The sequence below is a fragment of the Hipposideros armiger genome, unplaced genomic scaffold (assembly GCF_001890085.2).
Source record: "Hipposideros armiger isolate ML-2016 unplaced genomic scaffold, ASM189008v1 scaffold_540, whole genome shotgun sequence".
Classification (NCBI taxonomy): Eukaryota; Metazoa; Chordata; class Mammalia; order Chiroptera; family Hipposideridae; genus Hipposideros; species Hipposideros armiger.
The window spans coordinates 1,144,372-1,155,163 of NW_017731890.1; positions in this window are offsets into that span (position 1 = coordinate 1,144,372).

Below are 10,792 nucleotides of genomic sequence, written 5' to 3' on the forward strand. Positions count from 1 at the left end.
TGTGCCTTCCACAACTAGATTGAAACAACTACTTGACTTGGAGCTGATGGGTTTTGGGGGGGGGGAATTCAAGCTCCTGGGAGCAAGGACTTTGTCTTGTTCAAGGATGTACATATATCAATCATGGAACTCATTTCCTGGCACATAGTAGGTACCTAATATATAGATTTGCTGAATGAATGAATGAATGAATGAACAGATGAGCAGTGACATTCCTGGCTTGTAGAGGCTCCACACGTCTGTATATGGAGGATACAAGATGTTGGCAAGATGAACATGGGCCAGCGCTTGGCTCAGGACCCAGCCCGCCCTCAGGGCTCCCAGCAGCCCCCAGGACGGGCCCCATTCTGGCCTGCCCTGATGGGGGCCCACACACTGCAGGAGAGAGGAGTATCTTTGGGGATCAAGATGGCTCCCTGCCCCAGCCGCTCTGACCACAGCATTGCCTGATGCTGTTTCCCAGAACAGATTCCAGCGGCCAGGCATGGGGGCTAACGTAGATTTTTCCCTGTGCTCAGCAGTCCCCCCTCCCAAGCCCGCAGAGTTGAACCCAGCCTGCTTTATCTTTACCACCGCCCAACCCTGCCCCCCATTTTCAAAAGCTGCTCTCACAACCAAATGCCCCCCAGCTTTCCCTCCCACCGCTGCCATACCTCCCTCCTGTTCCAGAAGAAGTCAGGAGGGACTGCTGGCACATCAGGTCTCCCGCAGGCCTTTCCTTGGCCCCTGGGACTCTGCGCACCCCTGAGGACATCGGTGTATGTGCCCAGTTCTGAGCGGGAGGGAAAGACTAATAAGCTCAGGGGAGGGCTGGCCAAGTGGCTCAGTTCGTTAAGAGCACAAGCTCTGAGCAACAGCATCACCAGTTCAATTCCTACATGGGTCAGTGAGCTGCGCCCGAGCAGAACTGCCGCTGAACTGCCAACAGATGGCAGGATGGCTCAGCTGGTGAAAGCACATGCTCCTAACAACAAGGTTTCCTGTTCAACTCCTGCGTGGGATGGTGGTCTGTGCCCACCCGCAACTAAGATTGAACACGGCATCTTGAGCTGAGCAGCCGCGAGCTGCTGACGGGCGGCCAGATAGCGACTGGACTTGGGAGCTGAGCTAGCTGCGCCCTCCACAACTAAGATTGGACAACTTGGCTGTTCTTTTTCCCCAATTCCCCAACACTGTTCCCCTCCCCCAATTCCCCAATAAAATCTTAAAAAAAAAAAAAAAGCTCAGGGAAGATTTGGTGGAGTCCCCACAGTTGGCAAGGGCCAGAGTTGGGATTCAAACCAGGTTTTACAGTTTGTTGCTTATACCTTCATTCATTCACTCAGCTCATGTTTACTGAGCACCTACCGTGTGTCAGGTGCTGCGCTGGCAGGAGACCCAGACAGAAGCTAGCCCAGCTTTGTAGCCAGCATGTACACCAGTGCTGTCCAGTAGAACTTTCTGTGATAGTGGCAATGCTCTAGATCTGTAGATCTGTTCTGTCCATTAACCATGTATGGCTGTTGAGCACTTGAAATATGGTTGGGGACAATGAGGATTTAATTTTTAATTTTAATTTTATTTTAATTAATTTTTATTTGAAGAGCCACATGTAGCTAATGGCTACTGTGCTGGACCTCACAGATCTGTACAGTTCTTTGAAGATGAATCATTCCTGGCCTTAGACTCTAGGTCTCAAATTCAAATGTGAACAAGGGGGGATGCTGGGGTGATTTCCCAGGGGCACCTTATTAGGCTGTGTCTTCTTTCGCAATTGTCGGTATATTAAACTTACAGGCATTTCCTTCACACCCACAAAAAGAATCACTGTTTTCATTGAAACATGAGACCCTCCTGACCTATTCTTTTGTTTTTCACTTTTTTTTTTTTTCCTATTGAGGTGTAACTTACATAGAATAAAATGCACAGGCCAGAAACAAACAGTTCAGTGAGTTTTGACAAACATAGACACTGTGTAACCACAGTGGCATCAAGATATAGGACATTTCCAGAACATTTCCATTCCCCCCGAAAGTTCCCTCAGGCCCTTTTCCAGTAAGTCCTGTCCTCAGAGGCAACTGCTGTGCTGATGTCTGTCACCATACATTAGTTTTGACTATTTTTAAGCCTCACATAAATCATGCTCCCACTTTTGACGGAGACAAGGGTACAAGAAATATTTCTCTTCTCTCTTTGTTATGAGAAACAGCATCAGCATGATGGGAAGTGGCAGCTGACCCTGGTCCGCAGTGAGGAGGCCACAGGAAAGGGTGGGGGTGGGGTGGAGTGGCTGTGGTGCCCTGGGGACTTGAGGCCTGTCCAGAAAGGGCTGCCACCCCTTAGCTCCAACTGGCTATTGCCACTTGAAAATGTGGGCCCGGCATTGCCAAGTCTTTTATTTTTATAAGATTTTTATTGGGAGATTGGGGGGATGGGAACAGTGCTGGGGAATTGGGGGAAGGGGAACAGACAAGTTGCTGTTGTTTTGTTCTTCAGTCTAGTTGTGGAGGACGTTGCTTCACTGGCCCAAGTTGGCACCATCATTGCGCTCTTCCCGGGAGAGGCAGATCAGTCGCTGGCTTCTGGACGGCTGCTCACGCTGGCTGCTGGCTACATACGGTAGCCCATGGCAACCCACTGCCACAGGGGCTGCAGCCTACGCCGTTGCCAGCGACTCACGGCAGCCCAGCTCCAGGTTGAGCTGTTGTTCAGCATCTTAGCTGTGGAGGGCAGTGTCACTGGCCCTCATATGTGGGATCCGAACCGGGGCCCTCTGGCATCCCAAGCGAGTTCTTAACCATCGCGCCACTCGGCCGGCCCTTTTTTTCTTTTTTTTTTTTAAGGAAAGCCGAAAATACTGATTTTGGTGTAAAAGCTCCTAGATGTTAGCATTTCAAAACCTTTTACGGCACTGCTGGCCACATAAGTCCCATCAGGGAGCCAGACCTGACCTGTGGACTGCCAGTTTGTGAGTTCTGCCCTGGGCTAATCAGAGTATTACTAATCATAATAGCTGATGTTTGTTGAGTAGTTCCTTTGTTTCAGGTCCTATTCTAAGTGGGCCATGTTATTAAGTCATCTAATCCTCCTAACAGTTTTATTAATAATCCATTTTACAGATGAGTAAACTGAGCCATCGAGAGGGATTAAGGGACTTGCCCAAGGTTATAGAGTGAGTACTTGGCTAGGATTTGAACCCTGACTGTCTGTGCGCCTAATCACTGTACACACTCCCTGTGGGAAGAGGGAGTAAGGCTGCCAGGATGGTTATGCCATTTGGGGTGCAGCTTTGCCAGCTACCACCCTGAGCAAACAGCGAGAGAATGCCTGGGCCCCACCCACTTGGACCACCCTGGCACGGGCCATTTTCATGTCCAGGCACCTTGGCTGTTGGTTGGTAGAGCCCCAAGTTGAAGATGTGCCGGGGAAACAGCCAGGACTGGGGTGGGGTGGAGGGGGAAGGAAGCCTGGCTGATGCTTGATGAGGGTGTCAGGGAGTGCTGGGCAAGTGGGGGCAGAAGTAGCAGGAATCTGGCAGGGGGAGAGCCCAGGCCCAGGGGATGGCCTGGGAGAAGGGAAGAGTCAGCCAGCAGGGCCCAGGGCCAGCCCGGGCTGCCGCTGCCAGGGGTGCGAGTGGCTGGGGCATCCCCACCCCCCTGGTGCTTCGTCAGGACAAGCCCATCACTTGGGGACTGTTGGGAAGGGAGCGATAAAGATCACCTGGCAAAACAAGACTGCCTTTCCATCATCCCCTCCCACCTTGGGGAAGAGGGGGGCGTGAGAGGAAACCGAGGCCCAGAGCTGGATACCTGGCTCCCACTGCAGTGCTCTTTCTGCCTCATTTGACTGCATTCCAGGAGTTGTGGCACAAAAGAGGGTCTGTGGTCACCGGCAGGGAGAGGCCAGACCCTCCCCTCGGGCCCTCATCTGTCCTGTGTCACCTAGTCAGGGTCTGGTAGGAAGTAAGTACTAAATTGGCATTTGCCACTTTTATTGCTTTTTTTCCAGTTTGATCTTTGTACCCACTTTTGAGATATGTACACTTATTATCACACATTTTACCTGTGAGGAAACCTAGCCTCAGAGAGGCGGACATCATCACCAGGAAGTTGTTGGCAGGAGTAAAGGAGGGATATAGGTAGAGTGCTCAGCCCTGTTCTGCTGCACAGCAAGGGGCTGTCTGTGGGCCAGAGGACGGATGAGGTGGCAGGTCAAGGAGGACTTTCTGGAGGAGGCAACATGAGGCTCGGCTTTGGGGGGGCTCAGCTGGTCAGGCCGCTGGTTCCCCCAGGATCAACGTTGTTTCCTGAGTAAGACCTAATGCCAGCTGGGTCTCCCCGCTCTGAGGATGCCACCCCCTGCCAGAACACCAGATAACGTGGACTGGTACGCTAGGGCCCTCAAAGGCTTCCAGTAGACTCCACCCCAGGGGAGCCCTCCTGACCTGGCTCCAGATCCTGTGTATTGCGAAGGGACAGCCTGGCCTTGGGGTGGTCACAGCATCTCTCTGAGCTTCAGTTTCTTCACCTGTCAAATAGGCACTGTGCTACTTGCCATGCAGGGTTGTGGTGAAGGCCTGGCATATGATAGGTGCTCAGTAAACAGGCATCACAGAACCTCTAGGAAACAGCTGTTGGATTAAATGGGCCTCTTAATGGCAAAAGTCAGACATATCCCCAATCTAGCCCAGGAGAGCCTGAGCCACACTTGAGCACATAACCAAAAGAATCCCAGCTACTGTGTTTGAACCTGCATGCGTTAGAGGGCCAGGAGGAGCCAGCCACTCACTCACCCCTCTTCAGCTACGTCTACGCTGGACGAGGGCACTTGGGAGCAAGTGTGCTTTTAGTTATCGTTCCCCCAAACCCAAGAGCAGCAGACACTTTTTGAGCACTTACTGTGTGCCAGGCACTGTGCTAAGCCCTCTATGTTGTCCCTTTACGCAGGAGGAAATAGGCTTGATAACGAACGAAACCCTGGGCACTCAGCCAGTACGCAGCGGAGTTGAGACTTGAACCTAGAGTCTGGTTGCAAACTCTGTGCTCTAAGGAAGGGAAAATAATCTACCAGAAATAATCAAAACCATTAGTTTCACAGTTGCAAAGCCTGTACATGCATGTGACTCAGTTTTGTCCTGATGTCACCAAATGAGAATGGTGTGATCATCCCCATCCTACAGTTGAGGACAGTGAAGCCTGGAGAGATGACAGAGAGGTGACATGACCTGCCTGAGGCCGTGTGGCTGGTCTGGGATGTGGAACCATCTGCCTGACTCCAAGTCCAGTACTGTTCCTTCTGCTGCCTCTTGGGGAGACAGTTGTTTAGCTTGAATGGTGACAGCCAGGCCCCAGTGAACTTGGCCATGGGCGTGGCTCAGCCTGACCCACAGCCCCCACGGGCCTACCCCGCTGACGAGCACCATCCCAGCCAGCCCCAGGCCCCCATTTCCCGCATCAACTTCACCTTGGATCTCAGAGCTTTAGAACCATAAGTTAGGAGAGAAATATATTGGGTTGTCGGAAAAGTCATGACGCATTTTTGCAACGAAAAACATAGAAAAAAAATACGTCATGACTTTTCCAACAGCCCAATAGATAAGTGATTTTAAGCACTGTTCCTTAGAACTCCTAAGGGAGCCAGGTTCGGGGTTAGGATACGGGGTCACTGAATGCATAAATGGAAGCCTCACTTATATCTCTTTTGTATATGGGTTTCCATGTTAAGTTTTTTAAATAAAGGGCTATATGGGATTAAAGATATACATGCTTGTGGACCACTGTCTAATCCAGCAACCACGTCTCCATTTTACAGATGGAAAAACTGACTTCAAAGCCCATGCTTTCTCCAATAATGATAATAGTATTCAGACATTCTTCTCAGTTTTTTAATTATTTAACCCTCACAACTCCATGAGGGCAAGTAACACTTGTCTCCGTCTTATGAATGAAGACAATGAGGCTTAGATGGGAAAGTGGGCTTGCCCAAAGATTAGAGTCCAAAGAGCCTACCTCCCAAGTCCATACTGCCAGCCACTCTTAGCCTGACAGCCACACCTTCTCTTTGTGTTCTGGAAAGGGGAAGTCACTTGCTGAGGGGTAGGGTAAGGCAGTGTCAGAACTGGGACCAGAATATAGATCCTCCTGTCTTCCAGCCCAATCCTTAATTACCTCCTACTGTCCAGGACATCGCCTGGGTTGGAGGGGAAGATGGGTAGGCCTGTGTGACTCCTGGCTGTGTGACCTTGGACTAGCAAATGGACCTCTCTGAGCCTGCTTCCTCACCTTAGTAAAAAGATTATAGGGTCTACATCATGGAGTTATTGTGAAAGTTAAACAGGATTATCCACATGAGTTGGTTGGCACGGGTCCTGGCATAAATGGTGAGGGCCTCAGCTACCCTCAGTTCCTGGGTCCAAGAACTTCCCCCAGTCTTCCTGCCCTACCTGCTGCCTCCTCCCTCTTTTCAGCCCTCACCTGACCCTGTGTAACACAAATACTAATTACAACCATTTTCATGAGCTGCTTCCTGGCTGAGCCTAATTACTGGGCAGCTCTGTCATCGTAGTCGTAAATGTCATTAAGTGAGACAGATTAACTTTGTCCTAAGCTTTACGTGATTAGATCAGCAAATTATTTGGCATACTTGGTCTCAGCTTACCCAGCCTGGTCGTCCTGCACAGCTTAGGGCCTGCTGCAGGTTTCTGGTCTGTCTCGAATTTGACGCTCAGAGAAGATCAGAGTAGACAACTCAGGTCCTTTAACCTGGTCGGGAGGCGGTGCCTGAAGTGATAGGGATGGAGCAGGTGGGGGCTGCCATCTTATTTTTTGTGATGGTAAAACCACAAGTTTTGGGGGGATACATATACCTGGATTACCTATCCAGGCTGTTATTTATCAGACATACGACTTTGGACAAGCTGCTAACCCTCCCTCTATTACAGTTATTTTACACTATGCAATGGGGAAGAGTCAAGGAGATGAATGTGCCAACAAGTACCCAGCCCGGCACCTAGCAAGTAATAGGTTCTCCTAGTTTTTCCTTCCCTTCCCATCTTCCATCATTCTTATTGGGTTGTCAGAAAAGTCATGACGCATGTTTGCGACAGATGGCACTAGCTCATTTTTGGAAGTACTAGAGTCATTCACATCTATGTTATTGCTATGTCATTTGACAGCTGACAGTTCCAGCTTCATTCTGGAAAAAAAAATTGAGCGATTTGGTTGAGTTTTGGAGATTTTACAACAAGTTGAAGATGGAAGACCAAACTGCGCATTTTTGCCATATTTTACTGTTTTACTTCCATAAAGGGAAGAACGCGCGTCAAGTTTGTGAAAAGTTGCGTAAAGTTTACGGTGACAATGCTCTATAAGAACATCAGTGCCAACGATGGTTCACGAAATTCTGTGCTGGTGATTTTCATCTCAACGACGCTCCTCGGTCAGGGAGGCCCACCGAGGTTGATGACGACAAAATAAAGGCATTGATCGAGTCAAACCTGTGTGACACGACACGAGAAACTGCAGAAACATTGACCATCCATCATTCAAGTGTTCACAACCACCTGAAGAAGCTGAGATACGTAAGCAAGCTTGATATTTGGGTTCCGCATGAACTCAAAGAAGTTCATTTGACGGTGCGTATAAACATCTGCAATATGCTCCTTAAAAGTGAGGAAAACGATCCTTTTTTGAAGCGACTGATAACTGGTGATGAGAAGTGAATTGTTTACAACAATGTGGTGCACAAACCATCTTGGTCCCGACCTGATGATTCGTCTCAAACAATACCGAAAGCAGACATTCATCAGAGGAAGGTTATGCTCTCAGTGGGGTGGGATTTTAAAGGTGTCGTGTTTTTCGAGCTCCTACCAAGGAACCAAACAATCAATTCGAATGTGTATTGTCGGCAATTGGACGGTGTGAATGAATCCATCATCCAGAAACGTCCGGAGCTTGTTAATTGTAAAGGAGTTGTGTTCCATCGCGACAACACGAGACCAGACACAAGTTTGATCACCCGTCAAAAATGATTGGAACTTGGATGGGGTGTGTTGCCCCACCCACCATACTCACCTGACCTTGTGTCGTCAGACTTCTCCTTGTTTCACTCTCTTCAAAACTCCTTGCGTGGTATAACATTCAGTTCAGATGAGGCTGTAAATCAGCACCTTGTTTAGTTTTTCGCAAATAAAGACAGGTCCTCCTATGAACGAGGAATTATGAAGCTCGCTGAAAGATGGCAAAAGATTTTCGAACAAAATGGGCAATATATCATTGATTGATCTTTGTTCTCTATATAAATAAATAACCTTTGAATAACATAGACAAAATACATCATGACTTTTCCGGCAACCCAACAGTATGACTTGAAGAATCAGCCCCTTCTGAACCCACCACCACACATGCTAACATTTACTCAGTGCTGCTTCTCTGTGAGGCACTAGGCTGAGGGCTTTATGTGTCTGACTTAATATGTATAAAGACCCTGCGGAGTAGGTACCATTATCATCTTCATCTGATAGACGAGAAAACCAGAGCACAGAAAGAAAGTGGAGTGACTTTGTCCAGGTCCCACAGCTGCACTTGGCTGCGGTCACTCTGTTGGAATGAGTTGCTGGAAGGCCATGCAGGGTGCTGCTGGGGGAGCAAGGAGGAGGTGAAATCTCGGAAGGCTGCTTGGAGGAAGGTGCATCTGAGCTGAAGGGTTAGCCGGGGGAAGGAGGGGAAGAAAGGCCTCACAGGCAGAGGGCAGTGAATATGCAAAGGCCTGGAAGCAGGAACCATGTTCACATTTTACTGAGATTTGAGCAAGTGTGGGAGAAGTGGTGAGAGACAGGCTGGAGAATGGCCAGGAGCCAGGCTCTGAGGGGTGGAAGGAGGGAGTTGGAAGCGAGGCCAAGGCTCCTGCTTTCTTCTGCCAGTTCCAAGGAGCCAGTGTGTGAAGGAAGAAAGTGACTGGATCAGATCAATTAGTTTAGAAGGTTCTGCTTGGAGCCAGCCTGGAGATGAGGGATAGGGAGGAGTGCTAATTAGAGACCCAGGGGGTCGGAGGGTTAATCAGGGAAGGCTTCCAGGGGGAGGGGGCAGAGTCAAGTGGGCCTGGACAGAAGGGCAGAGATGACAGATGGAGACTGTTAGGCGGGTGGGGTGCAGAGAGGTGTGGTAGGAGCTGTGCATGGGGCTGGATGGTCAGCGGGGTGATGAGTGGCCTGTGTCAGGGAGTAAGGAAGAGTGCCGGCCAGGTTTGGGGCTTGGGTGTGGGATGGTCTGCTGAGGCTGTCAGTTGGCAGCACTAGGTAAGGCTTTGAACAGTGATAAGTCCCCAGGCAAGTGAGTCAACAGCAGGCCAAGTGGGTGAGTGTTTTCCAGCTCGCTGCATGTGTGGGCAAGTCTCCCACTGCCCGCACGTTGAGGGAGCCCAGCCTGGGACTCTGGTCCAGACCAGGGTGATTGACTCATTGGCTGGCAGGGCCGACACCTTCTCTGATGAGGAGCTTAGCAGCCTTGACCTCCCGTGTATGCTGTGTACCCTTGGCCTTCCAGTCTCTCCCTGAGTCTCACCTTCAGGCTTCCCCTCCCCCTAACTCCTGCCCACCTCCCCCCTTTCCCTGTTCAGGCCTCCGGCTCCATCTGACCTCTTGTTGACACAGAGTGGAGTCTCCCTCCTCCCTGCCCCCTCCACCCCCAGCCCCAGGCATATTCTGCTTAATTTCCCACAACCCTAATGGGGCAGCCTATTGTCTCCAAAGGAGGTTCTGCCTGAAGAGCCAGGCCCCAAGGTGGCACAAGAAAAGAGGCAGGGCGCTGAAAGGGTCCGGAAGATCTGGGGCTGAACCCCGCTCTGCCGCGAACTGGCGTGCTGCCTCCTTTCTTTGGCCTCAGTCTCTGCATCTGTAAAGTGGGGATCCCAGGGCTTATTCTACTGGGTGATCGTGAGACACAAATAAGATAAGGGTATAAAAGAGCCTTGAGAACTGGGTAGTGCTAGGCTCGAGTTGGGGTTGACGGCTCTGTTTTCTGTTTTAGCGGGCAGCTAGGTTTTTTTTTTTGTTTTTTTAAATAAACATTTGATTTTAGGACAGTTTTAGGTTTATATCATTATCAGGAAGAGTACAGAGAGTTCCTTTACACCCCACACCCAGCATCCCCTGGCATTGACATCTTATATGGTACATTTATCACAATTGATGAACAGGACCCAGGTTCTAGGCCCAGCTCTGCCACTTCCTGTTGATACGTTATTACTAATTAAAGTCTGTCTTCAGATGTCTTTGGTTTGTACCTAATATCCTCTTCTGTTCTAGGATCCCATCCAGGATACCCCATTACATTTAGTCATCATGTCTCCTTTCAGCTCCCCTTGGCTGTGGTAACCGTGTCTCAGACTTGTTTTTGATGACAACTTTGAGGAATACTAGGCAGGTATTTTGTAGACTGTCCCTCAGTTGGGATTTGTCTGATGTTTTCCTCATGATTAGACTGGGGCCATGTGCTTTTAGGGGGAAGGCCACAGAGGTAAAGCACCATTTACATCACATCGTATCATGAGTGCATACTCGCTTAAGTCATATTGGACTTAACACTGTTGATGTTCACCTTGACCACCTGGGAAGTCGTTTTTTTTTTGCCTTGAGTACAGCAGCAAGGCTAGATTAATGCCAAATGTTGGCTGAACTAAGGCCAAGATTAGGAAATACGGACACGGGCAGAAGCAAATGGAAAAAGTATAAAGGAAAAATTTTAAAAGCATGTATGAGGTAGGTGTTGCAGCATGTCCATCAGGTACCAGTTCACTTGGGAATGGGATGTTATAT